Genomic DNA, 19983 nt, shown 5'->3' on the forward strand with positions numbered 1-19983 from the left:
ACCTGCAAAATTTGAAATGCTTACAGCACAGAAACTGTAAGAGCTATGCTAATAATTTACTTACAGTTGGGTAGAGAACAGATGTCGGTTCTTAACAATACGTAAACCTGTTGAACCAGATGTGAGAGGGGACGCGGAAAAAATGGCTGTCTTTATGATCTTGGCACTGTCCTATGGTATGAGTTAGGACCGATTGCTTCAGTGCGACTTGAGATACGGAAGCGAGCAGTATCTCGTTCTGTAGCTTAAAGACAATGCTAACAGTGAATAAAAATACCATTTATCTGCTAGTAAAATTACGAAAGTTACGAGACGTAGTTTGTGAGAGTAGTAGTGAAAACATCAAATGTACCGGTACCCAAGAAATTCAGAGTAAAATACCATCGCGACCAGCGAAATGCACTAAGATGGGTGGCTAAGGGTATAGGAATTCAGAAAAGTTCTCGTCCGAAGCTGGACGATGACCCGGCTGAAGGCAGCACATGAAAGTGGTAAAAATGTGCTTCGGTGTGTAATGAAAGCAGAGCTACTGGTTTTAAGGGGAGAGGATGGTATTTTTTAGTGAAAAATGAGTATATTAAAAAAAAATCTTTAAAATACTCCCTGATATGTGTGGAATGCATAGCATAACATTTTGTGGGTATTTGTGCCCTTATCGGATGTTGAGTCCCCATTTTTAAACTTCCTGCGTTATGGATTTTTTAAATCACTCGCCCACTTTTATTGTTGTTTCCGGTAAATTAAATTTAAAAAAAATATATTTTTATATGTGTGGAATGCATTGCATAACATTTTGTGGGTGTTTGTGCCCTTATCAGATGTTGAGACGTCATTTTTAAACTTCCTGCGCTATGGATTTTTAAATCACATGCCCACTTTTATCGGTTTCCATTAACTTCATTTTTTTTTTCGATACATTGCCATAAAAAATGGATATAATTTCTGAAGTATTAAAGATACATGCATGAAATTTAGAACACACATTCTTTAGACTATTAGGAAACGTTTGTCTGTAACAGAATTTTGTTAATTGATTTTATTTAAAAAATGCGTCCGTTTGTTTGCAAGAAAGGAAATCAGAAAATTGTTATTAAATTTTAATTGTTTATTTTACAAACGTAGGGACTAATATCAAAATTTTGTTACAGACAGTTTGTAGAACATGCTTTTGCAAATACATTGCAAAAAACTGTTTGAATCTATCTTTAGAAACGGTTTAGATATATCAGTTTTAGTACAATCCTGCATTGGATATTTTTTTTTTCAAATTTGGGCCCCCAAATAATATATATATTTTTTTCAAAATATTTTTATTTGGTTGAATTGCCACAGCTATGAGCTCTCTACATACAAAAAATTAATATTTTACACCAAATAGGAAAATAGTTTTAAAAAAATACCATCCTCTCCCCTTAATGATTATTCTTTATGAATTGATTAGTAGGCCGATCTATTCGAACCCTTATTTAGGGCGGCTTTTTTTTTGTTAAAAAAAATGGACTAGGTGGCTTTGACATGTAGTGATATCCAGATGTTTCTATGATTGAGATTTTTGTAGTTATTGTTTTGTTTTTATTAGCGACAGAGAAATTAAATGGAGAGCACAATCTATTTCTTTACTTTTACACATATAGTTCTGAGTCTAAAAGTTTGCAGTACAGTAAATCTTATGCTTCGGAATATTTTTTTTTAACATCAACCTTTCAGTTTATTCTCCGGATTGCTTTGTACAGTTATGTACATTTGATGTAATCAATTATGAAGTATGTTTCTTATCCTGTGGTAAAAGAAATGCTACAATAAAAATTTCCTCCACTTACGAGATATTGAGGTTGTTTATAAAATAGCCCAGAAAAAATATTCATGATATTTGCATAATACTTTTTTTGAGTTAATTTTTGTTTTGTATTCTGGATCTTAGTGGTCAGTCATAGATGTCGGCTAGATGCATAGAACAACAAGCTAAATGTCCCAATTGTGGAATAAAATAAATACAAGGGTTAGAAACAACAGACTGTAGTGCACTGCATATTGGATTGTGAACTACTGAATAGCCTTACTTCTGATGAAGTTATTTAAAAATAATCTCATTGATTAACATGAACTATTTTAACTTTAATTTGTGATATAAAAGATGAAATGGTCAACATACCAAATTCTAATAGCATGTGTGTTGGTTTTCACAGGCTCGATAAATACTTTGAGTCTGAAGTAAGTGCAAGTTGAATTATCAAATGTACTTTCATTATTAATTCTCTAGCAGTGATAGACATTATTTTGAACTTTTTATGTAAGTAGATAGGCTATGGTAATTACGTAGCTCATTGCCAAAGTGAGTTTTCTTCGTTTATTAAGTTTATTTCAAATTTAGTAAATGTTTGTGTTATTTACTTGGAATACTAAGATGGACCTTGAGGGATTGTAGATTTTTCTGTTACGTTGTCAGTGACGAATGGTGACCCAAAATATAGGTGAAGCAATTTCCTAGATTATTATCATTATCATCATCATCATCATCATCATCATTATTATTATTATTATTATTATTATTATTATTATTATTACTGAAGACAATGGTATGAAAATTAACGTATCCAAAACTATTGTAATAACCTTTTCTAGAAAAACTTCTTCACTGAAATTTAATTATTACCTAAATAATGTTCTAATTAACAGAACGGTTAGCGTAAAAGATTTGGGAATATTCATTGACAGTAAATTGTATTTTCATAGTCACGTTGATTACATTTACAATCACGCAATCAGAATGTTAGGAATAATACGGCCAATAACTTATTCTTTTTCCACGCCCGATTCTCTGTACATTGGTGCGATCGAAACTCGAATATGCATCTGTAGCTTGGAACTCGATTACAACTGCAGACTCGGCTAAATTAGAAAATATACAAAGAAAATTTATATCTTTATGTTCATTCAGATTTCTGGCCATTAATTCCGGGTACACTTATGAGAGAAAATGTGAATATTTTAATTGTCAAAATCTATATGCTAGACGCCATGATCTAGATTATCTGTTCTTTTGTAAAGTCCTCAAAGGTGAATATCCTGTGACTCTTTCTTAAACAATATTACCTTACGTATTCCAACAAAAGATATGAGAGCCCACAAACTTTTCTATATTAGAAATTCCAAATTTCTTTCACCAGTCTCCAGATGCATTAAAAATGCCAACATGCATGGCTGCAAATTCGATCCCTTCAATGTATAGACTAAGTTTGCTCTTGGCAACGATTTATCATTTATGTATTCTTTTAGGCATTATACTCAATTATCATTGTCTCATAATATCCATTCATCGTCATTATTGTAATTAATTGTAATTATATTTACGTGTAATAATTATTTTTGTTTTATGTTTTTGTTATATTCTTTGTGCTGAACTGTAATTGGCCACTGGCTGTTGTACAGCACATTAAATATAAATAGATAAATAAAATAAATTTAAATGATTGATTAAATGGCGATCTTACTCATGTTAATTATGTATATATATATATATATATATATATATATATATAAATTTACTACTACTACTATTATTATTACTACTGTATTATCATCATCATCATCATCATCATCACCACTAAGTTTATCCTTGATATACAGTATCATAGGCTATTGTTCCTATTACTATTATTACTACTACCACTACTACTTTATTTGATGTTAATAGCAGTTGTTTGTTTCATTTACAAAAAATTGACTCATCTGTATTGCAGTATCAGTTTTATCACAAGTTCAACTCCATCGTTCTTTGGCTATTGCGCGCGTATATGTATATTCTTTTCAGCACCGGAAGACTTTTCTACAATCAATGTGCCGACGAGAATCGTACTCACTAATCAATAACATTAGTTGTGGAAAACTAATGATAATTTACTATTACCGGTACATATTTTTAACGCTTTGACTTCTGTGGGTTCATCAATACTTCCCATTGTTTACACCAGACATATATTTTATCACAAAAAACATTAAACAAGACTGCATTTCCAAATTGTTTCTCCTTTTTATTATTTATTTATTTATTTATTTATTTATTTATTTATTTATTTATTTTGCTAATAATTATAACATAACATATAATATATACAGAAAAAACTTTAGCTCGCCCCTGAAAGAGTAGAACTCGTGCTCAGGGGCGGATTCCTGAATTGAAATTAATAAGTATACAATGCAATTTGTCTTATGTCTACTATGCAATTATAGTATATAAATTTAAATTTACAATTTTTCAATTTTTATAAAATCCATACCTAACTTTTTTAATTTAATACTAGAACTATTAGAATTGACAAGATTAGGATATTTAAATATAAATTTGTTATATATTCTTGGACCTAAATTACTACTATGATTAAATACTGTAACAGTGTTGCATTTTGGTTCAAACAATCTTAAAGAATTCTTACGTTTTGTTTCATAACTATGAGAATACAATTCAAAATTATTTCGATTTTTATGTATGAATTTATTTAATACAATATAATAAATTTGTCTTACGTTAAGTACATTAAAGTCTAAAAACAAATTTTGAGATGGAAAATCAATAGGTTTATGAAGACATGTTTTAATTATTTTCTTCTGTAATAAATAAAGTGGATTAAAATTGGATTTAAATGAGCTACCGCATCCTATAATTCCATACATAATTACCGATTGAAGTGAAAACTTTATTCAGCCTTCATCACTCATTACGTCTACTCCTTCATTATCTTCACTCTCTGCATCACTTTGAGGCAAATGCCGCTCTATATAAACCTTATTTATTCATCGAGATTGAAGAGTACAGGGGGAAAACCTGATAAGTCACGTTTTACTGTTTTTACAGGAGAACAAGTTAAAAGTTTCAAGACCCATTACAGTCTATTGTCTTCAGGTTATCATTCTTCAAATTTCTCTGAACTAATGAGGTTATTCTGTACGGTTAAACTACACAAGCTATTACATGACATCTAAAAAAGAAAATCGATAATTTTGGACTTATCACGCTTTTCCCTTGTGCTCTTCATATGAAAACAGAGATCTGTTATCAACTTTACCCTAATCTGTTCATATCAGTCACCCAAGGCGTACTGAAATTAATGACGTCACTGTATTAACAGAAAGTATGACCAGATTTCTCGCAAGTCACAGGAACTTTTCACGTTGCAATAGGAAGAGCTTTGCTAAGGAAGGATAGAAACATTCAAAGGCAAACAAGTAACCCACTTCCTTAGGGTGATTTCATGCTTAAATTTTTTTTGCTGTTACATAGCATTGTTAGTATCCTTGACAATGGAACAAATGGGTAAGCGAGTACCATTATCAGCTACTATAATATTGCATGTTTATTTCAGTGACTCCCTTAATAATATGTTATGGTCTTATGTTAAAGGTGGGTTAATCGTTTTGATGTCAGAGATGCAGACGGAAAAATAAGGAAATTTAATCATCCATTTCTTCAAGCCAGTTGCATGTTTGTTGGAGAAATACTATGCCTGGCAGCATACAAATGTATTGAAATGTATTATAATAGAAAAGGTGTAAGTCGATATATGTATTGTATTTTTATAAATCAGGAATTCATTTAAGAGGGAGATAAACATCGGTGGCGTAGCGTCAGTGTAAGCTAAAAAGCTCAGCTTCCCCAGTTAATAATAATTTCATAATAAACCTGCAGTTTATGAACAAAATTATTGATTAATTTTAATAGAATTTATATTTACGCGTTAAATATTGTGATGCGGCAGCTCAGGATGATTTGTGATGCAGCAGTAAACAAGAAGCCTGCACACACCAGCTTCCAAGCAGACTGGTTTCTTTCACTCATTCTTCTGTGTAACCCACCCCGCAGATTTTCCATCCCTTTCTAACTAAACTACCCTGGTCCCAAGGCTCGCAAGAAGCTAACTTTTACAGTGAAAACAATTTAGTTTACGAGTTATCTCTTTCGTGAGTTGTGTTCAGTTGAAGTGTTAGTGTGCACTGTGGCTGATATAATAAGTAATGAGTGAAATAACAGTTCCTGACACCAATTTACTTGAATTTTTTAGGACAGTTCTATTATCAAGACTGACTTACGAAAAAAAGTGTGATTTAGAAAACAAATGACCGACTCCCTTACTGTCACTGAAGGACACAACCAAAACACAGACGCATACTTAAGTAATGACCGTTAATATTGTGATTTCTTCAAGTATGACAGGGAGTGAGCTAATGTTATACTATACGTGTCTATTTGTTAGAGATATGTGTAAACCTTGAAATCATATTTTACTACTGTACGTACTATTTGAAGTCATGCCTCATTGATGTTACTTACGAGGTTCTAACCAATCTTCGGACTGCTGACTTGACATTGACTATTATTTATTTTAACTCGTAAGTAGTGAGGTATTTTTCTAGTCACGTAACTGGTGACGTGGGGATTGCACTTACCCCAACTTAGAAACTTGTATCGTACCACTCAGATAATCAAACTGAATTTTTAATTTATATAATCAAATACTTTTATTAGTTTTAACTAGGTTTTCTTCAAAATTAGGAAAGCAGGCAGCATAATAAGCAATGAAAAAAAAATATATCTCCGCACATCCACCTGGCGCAGGCTTCTTTTCTTACAATGGCTGGGGTACTCACAGCCACCACCTCATCAATTATTGGTTAAGAATATATTTTTGTAATACGTTTTCTCATATGTACATGAAAGACAACTTGAGTTAGCTTCCCCTGTTCAAAATTTCATGCTACGCCACTGATAAACATTAGCAATAATATGTTTACATTTTGTCTCAAGTAAGGAAGGACATTTCACATCGAGAATATTGTAGGACTCACATCCTATGTAATCAATATTAACAGTCCCCACACCCCCATTAGACAAAATGTAAATTGTTATGACCAGGGAACGGATTTATATGGACTAAAAATATATGAAATATGTAAATATATATGTAGTTATTTTTACCAAAATATGGAATTAAATATGGATTTTTACCAAAATATGGAATTAAATATGGACTTAAAATTATAAAAAAATGACTATGTACGTTAAATATTGGTACATTTTAATCAAACTAAACAAAAAATATAATGGACGTACCTTATCTTCCAATGTAGTTTCAACAAAACACAATTTTTATTGTCTGTTACCATAACAATAGGTTACAAACATTTCTTTCAAGTGCTGAAAAGTGAATCTTCTTCTATTGTCTCTGAGGATAGATTTATACTGACTAAAAGAGCGTTCGACGTCACAAGAAGTAACTGGTACATAATTCAATTTCACAATGTCTGCTGGGGATAAGTCCAAGTTAATCTTCACTGTTGATTCACCACTCATCACAGCAACAACCTTTTGTAGTTCTTCATATCCAGGGTTTTTTGAAAGTACAGTGTCCACCTTAGCTCTTACTGCATCTGCAACTTTACCTCTACCACGATTCAGTTGTTCCACAGTACTATTTATAATTTCAAAACTTTCAGATAGTGAAAGGTGCCTATTTTGGAGACTTTTGAGCGTTTTTATGATGCATGAAAATGTATGCTGAATGTGAGCTAAGTCATTCTTCACACTTATGTCACAGGTAACTGTTTTCGCAGTATCAATTGAGACTGCATCTTCAGAGTCCAATGCAAGGAGAACATTGTTAATAGAGTCTATATGTTCGGCATAATATTCAACTGCTTCTAGCCATGTACCCCATCTAGTTAAAATTGGCTTTGGTGGCAATGGAATTTCAGGGTACATTTCTTTCAACACGTTAACTCTACTGGGAGCTTTGAGAAATACTTTTTTCACTGATGAAATCAACAAATCTACTTTAGGGAAATTGTCTCTGACCACTTCTGCCACACGATGAAATGCATGCGCCACACAAGTAAAATGAGTCAATTTAGGATATACAACAGATAATGCTTGTCCAGCTTTGACCATATAAGGGGCAGCATCGCTAATAAAGAATAACACATTATCGTACATAATACCCTTTGGCCACAGGATACCCATAGCTTCGTTGAACAGTTTAACTATAGTTTTGTTATTGCACTTTTCTAGAACATCACAATGTAAAAGAATTCGTTCAGAATATTGTTCACTTAACAAACCGATAACTACATTACCAACAAGTCTACCTTCTTTGTCGGGAGTCTCATCAATGGAAACCCAAATTGAACTATCTTTAATTTCATCTCTTATCTTCTGTATTGTCTCATCGTAGATGGATGGAGCATACGTCTTCCTAAGTGTTGACTCATCCGGGATTGTATGTTGAGTATATTTTTCAAGGAATTCCCTGAAGACCTTATTCTTTAGTTTGTAGAGAGGAATATCAGCAGAGATGAGAGAACGGCACAGGTCGATGTTAAACTCAGATCTTACATTCGATGTTGTTGGTTGTGTTAAAAACAATTGTCTCTGCTTGGAATTTAGTTGTTTGTTGGCCTGATGTTTACTAGTTGTAATGTGTTGTTGCACCAGGAACTTTTGTGTAGATGATACTGCACACTGACACAAATTACAAAATAATATTTTATTGTCAGTTGATAAACCATCTTCTTTAAATTCTGAAATGTAACTTGTTAGTTTTGATTTTAAATTGACTGAATGACGTACTTTTGGCATATTTACCGTCTTTATAGTATGATTTACAAAACTGAACCTATGTGTACTCTGACTGGCATTTAACTGTTGAGCTGCACAACTGAAGTCTGTTAAAAATTTTAAATTAAATTAATACAGTTTTGTAACTTACTTTCCCATTGTTGATAGGACTGCTAATTTTCAAATAACTCTGATGTTAAAGGGATTACTGAACATGTGTTTAAATCTCTATTGTTGAAATGTATTTTTAAAAGTTAATGGAATTTTGTTTTGTTTTATTGTTAAACCTAATATAATATGGACTGTTTTATATGAAATATGGAAAATATATGGAAATTAACGAAAATATGTACTAAACTCTAAAATATGGAAAAATATGGAAAATAAAAGTAGGATTTTTCAACCCTACACATTGTGAAACATAAAGATAATGCAAAATATAAATTATATTAGCTTTATAAGTAAATATGTATTTACATATAAATCCTTTCCCTGGTTATGACACTGTAAAAGATCTTCAAGATTTTCGTGGAATAAATGTTTTCAGGATCCTTGGTAAGGTGGGTGCTCCTGTTATGACCATGTTCCTGATATGGCCACCCCCCTATTGTGAGTTAGTTAACCAAAAAATCCGTTAAATTGCAGCAGCATCCAGTGAAAGGACATCCTGTTATGTCACTTGATCGTTTTCCATCCAGTCAGGTTGAGCAATATGGCGTCAGTTGCCTGTTTTGCGGTTTTCATGCGACCTCTTCTTATTTTTCTCTGGTAAGTCTCCTTTGTTTTATGCGTGTTTTTCAAATACTTGTTTCATGAAAACCATTACTCCATTCAGTTTTTAATGTTCTGTTGATTGGTGTTGTCGTTGATGGCGCATCTTTTACGAGTTGTTCATAACCAAACGATTTTCGTGAAAGCTTACCTGCTCCTGATATGGCCATATCAAATGCACCACGGCCATATCAAGTTCATTTCACTTTTATTTTTTCACCTGACAAATTTACATGCCTTATAGCTGGGATTACGCAAAAGTTTTGTATTTTAAGAAAAACAACTTAATTTTTTATGAAAATACCTGTTTTGACTACACTTTTGCATTATGAAAAAGATTAGGCCTATTAAGTGTCATATTTATTCATTTTACACCAAAATTATTTAATTTTAGCACAACTGCACTATCAAATTGAAAACAATAATTGTTTGTAGAACATGGAACGAGGGTGGCCATATCATGTGCTCATGTGCACATGTTCCTGATATGGCCACTAGGTAGACTTTTAGAATTTGGGACTTTTTGGACAATAAAACTACTTTTATGGGGAAAGGAAATTGTTTTAAGAAAGTCCATTAGACTGAGAACGAATGAGAAAAAAGTGGTTTACATTTTTTTTCAAAATGGCGGCTAGAAAAATTCTCAAACCTTAACATGGCCATATCAGAGACACCTACCTTACATAAGTGAATATTGACTTATCTAACGTCTGCATCCCTACAAAGCCTGTAGTGAAAATGTATATTTTCGATAAATACAGTGACTAAGACGAGCAATTTTAATGTTACGTGGAAGTTACTTTTAGTGGGGAATGATTTTCGTCCAATGTCAGTATCACGCCCTGTGTCCAGAGTTGTGTTGAATCCACATCACGAATATCCGAATAAAACTGTGTGTTAAGTCCTGTAGATATTCCACCATTTACAATTTATTTTCTTTAGCTGTTATTTAAAAACACATCTAAATGAAATGCTGTAATTTATGGGGTTACATACACCTTCGAGAGTCAAAAGTATTGGTGATGATGATGGTGATAATATGCACAAAAATCACGTATATTTCTTTTAAAATTTCGAAATCTATTTTTGCAGGATTACATTCAGAACTTTTAGTTTAAATGAATTTGCATTAACCTTAACGAAATAAAGCTTTTGAATGTATTGATGTGTCTTTGTATCTTATATCTTACACCTAGTTGTTACTTCCAGGCTGAGTTTGCAGAGAGCAGTATGCTACTGAAAGGGAATAGAAAATTCAATCGGTTTGTGTTACTACCTCCTGCTGCATGTGACATGATTGCTACATGTATTATGTATATCGGTCTGACTCTTACTCATGCTTCATCATTTCAGATGTTTAGAGGTTAGGTAACAGTATTTGTAATGTAATGTAATCTGTAACGTTAGTAAGTTAACAGTGCTAAAATTGCGACGCTGTTATTCCCGGCGTGACTCCTCCTCTTTGCTTACGTCTTAGGAAGTGAAGGCTCTATAAAGTCTAGGTAGATAGTATCGTTCGGCATTTTTGTTCTTTCGTTGCCGAGCTACCATACGAGGAATCTATTTGGCACACCGTTAAACATTATCATGTCGTAGCTCCTATGATAATACCGGTAAGTCAAATGCACTGTAATTCAGCAAATAATTGAGCGGCAAAAAAGTCTTCGTGTGCTTTCTGCGAACGCCAACGAAAGAGCCAAAATGGCGGGCGATTATATTAAGTATTTATCGAGCCTTAAGAAATGAATAACGTCTTCACCAGCGAATCACAAGACGCACACGTTTAAATGTAGCCGACCTGCAACGCGATTGGCTGCCGGAAATTAGAGCGACGAGATTATAGACAGGAATCTGTTACTGAGAAATAGACAGTGGGGGATCTTAAAATGTTGCCTCTCTCTTTCACCCAAAAATCTGTGCATATCAATATTAATTTTATGCGCTTTCCATTAAAATCATTATGAATTTTCTTTATCATTACTTTAAAAATACCGATTAAAAAAGGAATATGAAGAGTTCGCGGGAAAAACGATGAATGATCTAATTGAGTCTATAACTGCAAGATGTAGTGCTGTTTCTATAGAAACTAAAGGAAAGGATTACTGTATTCGTGGTGATAATTCTCCTTTTTTTACCATTTTTCATAAGAACAACATTAAATTTCGCAGTGATCCATTGAATTAGATAATGACATCAACCTTAAGAAAACTGTGACATTCATCGCTTTTGTTATGTTATGTTTTATTTAACGACGCTCGCAACTGCAGAGGTTGTATCAGCGTCGCCGGATGTGCCGGAATTTTGTCCCGCAGGATTTTTTTTACATGCCAGTAAATCTACTGACATGAGCCTGTCGCATTTAAGCACACTTAAATGCCATCGACCTGGCCCGGGATCGAACCCGCAACCTTGGGCATAGAAGGCCAGCGCTATACCAATTCGCCAACCAGGTCGACTTCATCGTTTTTCCCGCGAACTCTTCATATGATATGATTTACTATCCACAACTCTCTTGATCCTGCTGGCCCTTCACATTCCTGTATACGGCCCAACATTCCTCTTCTCTACATTACTTTAAGATTTTTACACGTTATGTGACTCATTTCGTCCTTCACTATTATTACTCTTTACCCTTATCACTCTCTCTTTCGTACGGTACTACTCCCCTCTCATCATCAACTCTTCTATTTCCTTTGAACCAAATACCTCACTACTAATAATCTACTCCCTTTAGATTTACTACATCTACTCCTATCTTCATCTCCTATCTATTTCTTTTTACATTTAATTCTTTCTATTTTTTCTTTTTCACTCATATACAGGCATAACCAAACCACACAACAATTCAACCTACGCAGAACACATCACAAATTCCAATCACAACTACAGCAACATAGAAACTGACATGAAAATACTACACATCCAGCCAAAAAAACACGAACTTGACAGTCTAGATACATACTTGGGCATCGTGCCTCACTTGAGAATTTGTGCCTCACTGACCTTCACAGAGCTTATCGCTCTGAGTGACATCAACTTCACAGTCCCCTCTTTGGCGTGGGCAGGTTCTAAATCAGTTTCATAAGCAATATCTGTGGTGGCATAATGGCATTATCAAAGCAGTGTAGAAAACGATTATTTCATGAGAAATGGGAGCAAGAGTTTTTTTTGCTGTTTAGAAGGGGAGAACATACGATGCATGTTATGCTCGAAAATCCTATTAGGCATTAATAAATTTAATATACAACGACATTACTCCTTATGTCATAAAGAATATGCTGAATTAGAAGGTAAGACAAATTAAATGTTATTTTTTCGTACTATTCCGAAGAAAATTTACGATCTTAACATTTGCATAATATACTAAATACGACATTATACCTTAAACACGCTGCATTAAAAGGTACGAGGAATTAAATGTTGTTTGTACGTATTATTTCCAAAAGAAATTTATTTAAAAAATATAAAATGTGCGTAGAAAACGAAATATGATTTTCTGAAATCATTTTAGGTCGAGAACGTTCAAATCTATTAAGTAATCTTGATAAACGCCAGAATATTCAAGAAAATAAACGTAGACAACGTGATGGAATATTATTGGCTAGTTACGCAACTTCTCGCCTGTGATTTAAATCAATGCAGCGACGGAGAAACAGTAAAGAGGTTTATGATCAGGGGCGGCTTTCGAAGGGGGGCTCTTGTCTCGTTTTATGTTATGAAATATATTTATTATACAGTTTCTATTTAGCGGCTCGAATTTTTTTAAATTTTGCTCTCATTGACATGCACGCAATCGTTAGTGAAGTCGCTTCCTCCCCTGGTGCTGCCAGAGCGAAGCCAGAAACAAGGACTATGAGTGAAGCCACTTCCTCCCCCGGAGCTGCCAGTCTCGTTTCGGATGCTTTGCGCGTTAGTTTTACCCCTCCCCCTGCTGCCACTGGCCATGAATCCAGAGTTTCCAGGCGCTGCAAAATTTACAGCAGCTCGTCAGTAGCGCTCAGTTTTAAATGCATTTTCTTTAATGTTGTGAGTATAACAAGTGTAACAATGCTTAATTCTGTACAATATTTACAGTCTATTCAGTTCAGTACCTTAACAATTCAGGAGAAATGTGAAATTAAGTGCCCATCAGTTGAATCTCATAATGAAAAAAGCCGCTAAACAAAATACAAAGGCTCGCATATTTTTTGCTAATTTATCCAGTATCCCTGCTTTCTTCTCTCGATCTCCACACAGTCTGTATTAGATTAATGTGTTTCAAAGACAATTCCATCAGCTGGGGCAGCAAGATGGATTTAAAATAAGAACAGTAAATGTTGTTCATGAGAAGAAGAAGCCATTGCTAGAATGTTTTCAAACCATAATGGAATCTAAAACATCTAACATCACAGTAAATGAGGCAAGCGCCCTGGTGCGTACTCTTGAATATTCTGAATTCAATTTCTGGCTCAGTTTTTTTCATTTATTGATGTATCATGTAGATATATTATACAACCAACTACAACATCGCCAGTTAGATATTTCTAAGGTTCAAATCTGCATATAAAAAATTAAATTATGGTTTATTTAACGACACTCGCAACAGCAGGGGTTATATCAGCGTCGCCCGGAATTTTGTCCGCAGGATTCTTTTAAATGCCAGTAAATCTACTGACATGAGCCTGTCTCATTTAAACACAATTTACAAGATAAGGCGCATGGAACTAATCTTTAAATAAAGTAAGTTGCTTGGTTTATTTTTGTATGCAGCCGCCCTTAATTCAATACCCACGAGCCGCCACTGTTTATGATTAAAGCTGCCGAATTAATTTGCCAAATTGAATAAAAGTTTTCGAGAGTCTCACGTTAACCAAGCGCTTTCCTAAAGTCTGTGTGATGTATCTTGTCTCACTGTGAAAAGAGAGAGAAAGGAGATATGTCTTACTTCGTCTGTATTGTTATGGCAATGGGGCAGTGGAACGATGCCGTCCATCCATCCAGTGGCGGAAGGGACCAGTTGATACATTCTGTAGCGCAAAATAAAATAACAAAATATCTCTCTTCGTACTGTGTAGTTCCGTCACTGAGTTCCGGCAGCCTGTACAATAACAAGGTTTTGAAAGGAATCCTGAAAATTTACAACCCTCCTATAATCTCCACCCTCATTTGAAGGGACTTGGTTTTATTGCTACTGAGACAAGATAAACCTTACCAGGTATAATAATTCGACACTGACCGCCTTAGCGAGTACGATAAGGTGACGCAGGTCACAGCAGTTTATATTTCCCATCCTACTCTGCAGTCTCCTCTCCTAGTAAACAAACTATTTCAAATCGAGTGCCTCACGTAACCGAAAATTGTGCCCATGTATGGTCTAGAATAATATGAAATTTACAAACATAAAAAAACACACCCACAACACATCCTGAACACTCAACTGAATTTCAAAACACACACCCTTTTTGACACAATCATGAACACACCCCAGCACAACAGGAAACCAGAAGATAGCGCGGGATCTCAGTAGACTTCAAACAATGACGGATACCACGTTGAAACTAGTCAGCCAGGTGATTTTTATAATATTAACACAGTAAAGAAGTTATAACGTTAATCAGTGTTATAATATCTCTTAAAATCATTCAATTTCAATATTCTTTTGCAGGAGCAGTCATTGTGTTCGTGGGTCTTTTCTCAGTGATATTTTTAAAGCGTAAGTGAAGGTACGAGAATGGATAGGTATATGTGTAGTGATTGTTGGTCTTGTTATTGTTGGCTTATCTGATCAATTTGCACCGGACGAAACTGAGGAACACATTAAATCCAATTCTACCAGAAATAAATCAAAATCTAATAAATTGGAGGAGAAGACTGCAAAACAGAATAAAATGCGAGCTATTTTAGGTATGTAACACTTGCAAGTATTAAAAGAAATACGATGTCTTGATACCCAACAAATAATAACATTAATGTTTACTTCACAGTAAATTAAAATGTAAGTAGGCCTACAGAGGTGAAATAGGTTCAGTGACGAAGTCAGAGTGCTGTCTGAGCTGGAAACATTCCATTTTTATCATATACTTACTGTATCGTATTTCTTGTTTTATAATAGTACATTATGCAACGAGCCTATAATGGTAGTAATTAAGACGCGAGTATTTTTATGAAACGAGCGCAAGCGAGTTTCATAATTTCCATACGAGCGTCTTAATTACCATTATAGGCAAGTTTCTTACGACTTTTTATGCTCGACTATATTTCTAACTTGAAATTATTCATAAGTATTCATGTTATTCTTATCTGACTGAGGAGCGGAACTGACCTTGTGCAATATCTCGTAAATTGTGAGATGTGCGCAGACGCGAAAGCATTGATTTTTTCCGAGAAACAAATGTCGACATTGACCTTGATATAATCTAGAGAGTAAAATAAACATTAATCTTGATATAACCTTGAAATTGAATTAGACATTGAAAAACGAGATGACAAATTGAATTTATTTGAATATTATTTACAATTAACGCTAATTATTATAGTAACAGAACTGACTTTATTTCAAATATAGGTGATTTATTGATTTATTGTTGTATTTCGATTGCATATCCGAGAATAATCGATACTTGCGCTTTCATATTGCTACAATGGTATTTTCTGATTGGTGGAACACCTGAACTTTAATGAATAGGTGTACTTTAATGAGGTCCATTAAAGGGCTGCTACCAGGTGTATAATTACTACATTTCGGCATGGTCGAGCATAAAAGCTGTTAAAATATAGGTATAAAAAGAAATATATGCCACTATTTCATTATAAATCACTAGTAGTGATATCAGTCATTCTCAACCTAAGCAACATGGAATAGACTATAAGTCTGTTGCAAGAAATTGTGTGCCAGTGATGATTTATCTGTTTCCACACTACTCTCACTTCCCACTCCACACAAATGTTGAAGCTTTGAAATTGCGGCTAAATTGTTTTGAGAATACTTCCAATATATTTTGTCCCAGAAGTTCGCAGACTGAATATTTTACTATGTGATTATATTATTAATTCTTGATCCAACATAATTCTCTGTTGTAGTTACAATTTATTAATAACAGAGAAAAATTCGCTCTGACGCCGGTAATCGAACCCAGGACCCCCAGTTCTACGCACTGGGTGCTCTAGCACTGAGTTATGCCGAGACTCAATCCACTGCACCGGATCGAACTATTCTCCTTTAGTTCTTTTCCCTTTTGAACTATTCCATTTTCGACATACACAGTGGGGTTAGTTGGGGACGCTCGGGTTTTCGTTCGAAGCCGGCCCGGCTATCAATGCGTTGGTTACCGCGACGAACACGCGCGCGTCTCCGGCGCTTTTAGGCCTACAATCCTATTGTTACAATGCTTAAAAGTTACAGTATTTACCAGTGGGGGCTGATTGACTGAGGCAAGTGAGGCCGGGCCTCAGTCACTTGGCTTAACTGAAATCAAATTTTGTGTTTTTATATAACGTATTAGTTATTGTAATGAAGCATCGCTGTAGAAGCATTTTAAAACTTTGTGGTGTATATAGACCTGTTTTGCAATAAAATTTACTCCTGAGGCCAGAATCGCTCGTGCCGGGTCTGGTTGTGATGTATATAGACCTGTTTTGCAGTAAAATTTGTTCCTGAGGCCAGAATCGCTCGTGCCGGGTCTGTCTTCTGAATTTCCTGTATTTTCGCGGGGTTTGAGCTTGCGCTTAAAACGTTGTAGCCGAGGCACAATTCGTCTGGCCTCGTGGCCTGGTCAGGTTTCACTCCTCCCATCCATGGGCCGGCCTCAAGGGTAGAGTGGGGTGGGAATAGCAATGGTGACTTGTCTTCCTAAATAGGTCATAAATAACACAAATTCCCGCTCTTTGGCAGGCAGAGACCCACACTATTCCCTCCCCTTATGTCTCAGTTTATGACTTAAGCGAGGGTGTTGTACTATTGTAATTCGTAGTACAGTAGTGAATCTGGGCCAATGTTGTTATGTATTTCGGGAAAATATAAACAGAAACAAATGCGAGAAATAATGCTGGTGTAGTTAATTCATTGTTAAAGTGTCCTTTTTTGAAGAAGAAATAATATTGAAAGAAAGGAAGTTTTAAATAAAGAGAGAGTCTACCGAGATACCTGCGACATCGCTGACAATTTTTCTGACAGATAATCTTAAAACGCGAGTTTCTATTGCATCCTGGTATGGGCAACATAAATGGTTAAGTGGTAATGTGGTGTAAAATAAACTTCTCTGTTGGCCTTGTTCGTTGCTGTCAAGGGAAAAAATAAAAAGAACAGAAAGGAGGGGATTTTCAACACATAATGTGGGTTGCTTCATCACACTGAAACAATCACTGAAACTCACAGTATAACAGCTTATTTGGTGAGTGACATTATTTTTCATCAATAGTAGGCTAATAATAATAGACTAATAATAATAATAATACTAATAATAACAGAGTAATCATGATATTAATAATATAACAATAATTAATATCATAAATAAACATTTCCTATCGGAGGCACTTAAACTAGTTGCATCTGGCCTCACCGAGGATTTCGATCACCGGCCGCTACTGGTATTTACTAAGCTCAAATTCGTTGCTCAAAATATTCTCCATTTACTGCAACACACATTTGAAATTTTTTTTATGAAATTTGCAGTCACTCTCGCAAGTCCTTCAGCACTGATAGAATTCATCGCATCTCTTACGTTCGGTTTAAGTTCGTTTAAGGACTGTTGGTTTCTTGCATTCTGTACAGTGGCGGCCGCTCTTTATGTGCTGCAGTGCTGCACTATAGCACATAGGTGGCGCTATGGTATGATACCTTGTCAGTTAGTCTCTCGACCCAGTTAAGTGCATGCACTGTAAGCAGAACTACGGTCTTTGTTGTGACGGTGATTTGAATGCGCACGTCGGAACTCGAGATGTCACAGTTTGAGCAACGGGCAAACATCAAGTTCTGCCAGAAATTAGGCAAAACTGCTGCCGAAACGTTTCAAATGTTGCAACATTCAGAACTTAATGACTGTACCACGTATTTTCTTTCTTTCATTCGTGTTACGCGTTCCAATGCACGCAGAATCGGGAACTGCTATTGTCTATAGCTTGTGCGACGTCTGCAAGTCCCAGTCGGTAATGTGTGCTGACTTCCTTATCGCAGTGAACTGCAGAGAAATGCAGCGAACCTTGCACATGCGCAGAGAGCTTACATTCGCTTTTTATATGACGTAATCTATGGTTTCCCATTATACGAGCTTAAACAGTGTGAGCTACAAGCAAACGCAGCGAATTGAAATGACTCGTTCTAATTGGCGTTTTATAAAATCTACAACCAATCATGAGTGAGTGACTTTTTGTATAGATGGTTTGCAGTCTACAAAGAACGCGGACGTCACGACATCTCTGAGAAGCAGTCGTGTACTATTTGTGAGTTCGTGTCTATTTTACAAGTCTTGATCACAGAATGTAGGGACGACTATTTTATTCTTATGCTAATTATTAAACTTTCCTGTAAAACTGAAACGTATTGTTTATAACATTTAATATTAGCTTATTTATATGTACTATATTTAATACAATTTACTCCTATTCTACTCCTTCAACCTTCCGACAGATGGCTTGAATGAACCGGAATGCTATTCGAATTTAAAATTTTGATTGCTGGTTGCTGACATGGAGGGGTTGAACTCCAAAGTAACTGGCAGCAGTGCTTCCAACTGGACGGACATTTCGTCAGTTCCGTCAAAACTGACGAAATTTCAATGTAGCGGACGGGAAAAGAATGGCTTTGACGGGTGACGGATTTTCTGGCGGAAATTACGATTTACATCGCCTTTTGACTTTTTTAACTGTTGTCATTTTTAATTGTTTAATTTTTTTAGAGAACGTAGACCAACCCAGCACATCAACTGTAGAACTAGAGGCAGGTGATGTGGATGAATTATTATTATTATTATTATTATTATTATTATTATTATTATTATTATTATTATTATTATTATTTTAATCAAGATTGGTAAGAAAGTGGCGCTAATATTTGTTTTCATTTTTATATAGATATATTAAGTAGGTCTTATTTCTTTTTAATTTTAACGGATTCTGACGAATTTCCAGATGTTAGACTGACAGGAATACAATTTATACTGACATATTCTGCAGCATGAGCTTCATACTGCTCCACAAGTGAGTAGATAAACCAAATTTTAACGAATTTTTTAAGTAAATTTCCCATATTGTAGCACACTCTCATGTTCAGCCACGAGCCGCCACTGATTCTGTAGGGTCTTAATTTAAGTAATTTTGTCGCTATATGAGTAAAATTTTTACTTATTCCAATTTCCTGCGCCGCATCTGAGAGATTTTTGAGGAATGTGTTCTAATCTTTCACCAATCTCGTCTAATTTCTCTTCCGACAGAACACGGTGTTCTCTTTTTCGATTTTTCTTCGTTTACCGAACCTGTCCGCATGAACTTCTTACAAAGTCTTCTTATTGTACTGGCAGCTGAAACAGGTCTCTTTGGAAGCTTTTCCCGAAATTTGCGTCTTGTCGCCGCACAAGATTTTCGTTTCCGTATGTAGGAGTATGTATTGTATAGATAAGTACGTTCACGTAATG

At 34.9% G+C, this 19983-nt stretch overlaps 1 pseudogene; it reads left to right on the plus strand.

Annotated features, from left to right (window-relative positions):
• Positions 1-460: 460 nt before the first annotated feature.
• LOC138713024 (solute carrier family 35 member F6-like) overlaps positions 461-19983 on the plus strand; it is a 39895-nt pseudogene continuing 20372 nt past the window's right edge.

This window comes from Periplaneta americana, chromosome 14 (genome assembly GCF_040183065.1).
Source record: "Periplaneta americana isolate PAMFEO1 chromosome 14, P.americana_PAMFEO1_priV1, whole genome shotgun sequence".
Classification (NCBI taxonomy): domain Eukaryota; kingdom Metazoa; phylum Arthropoda; class Insecta; order Blattodea; family Blattidae; genus Periplaneta; species Periplaneta americana.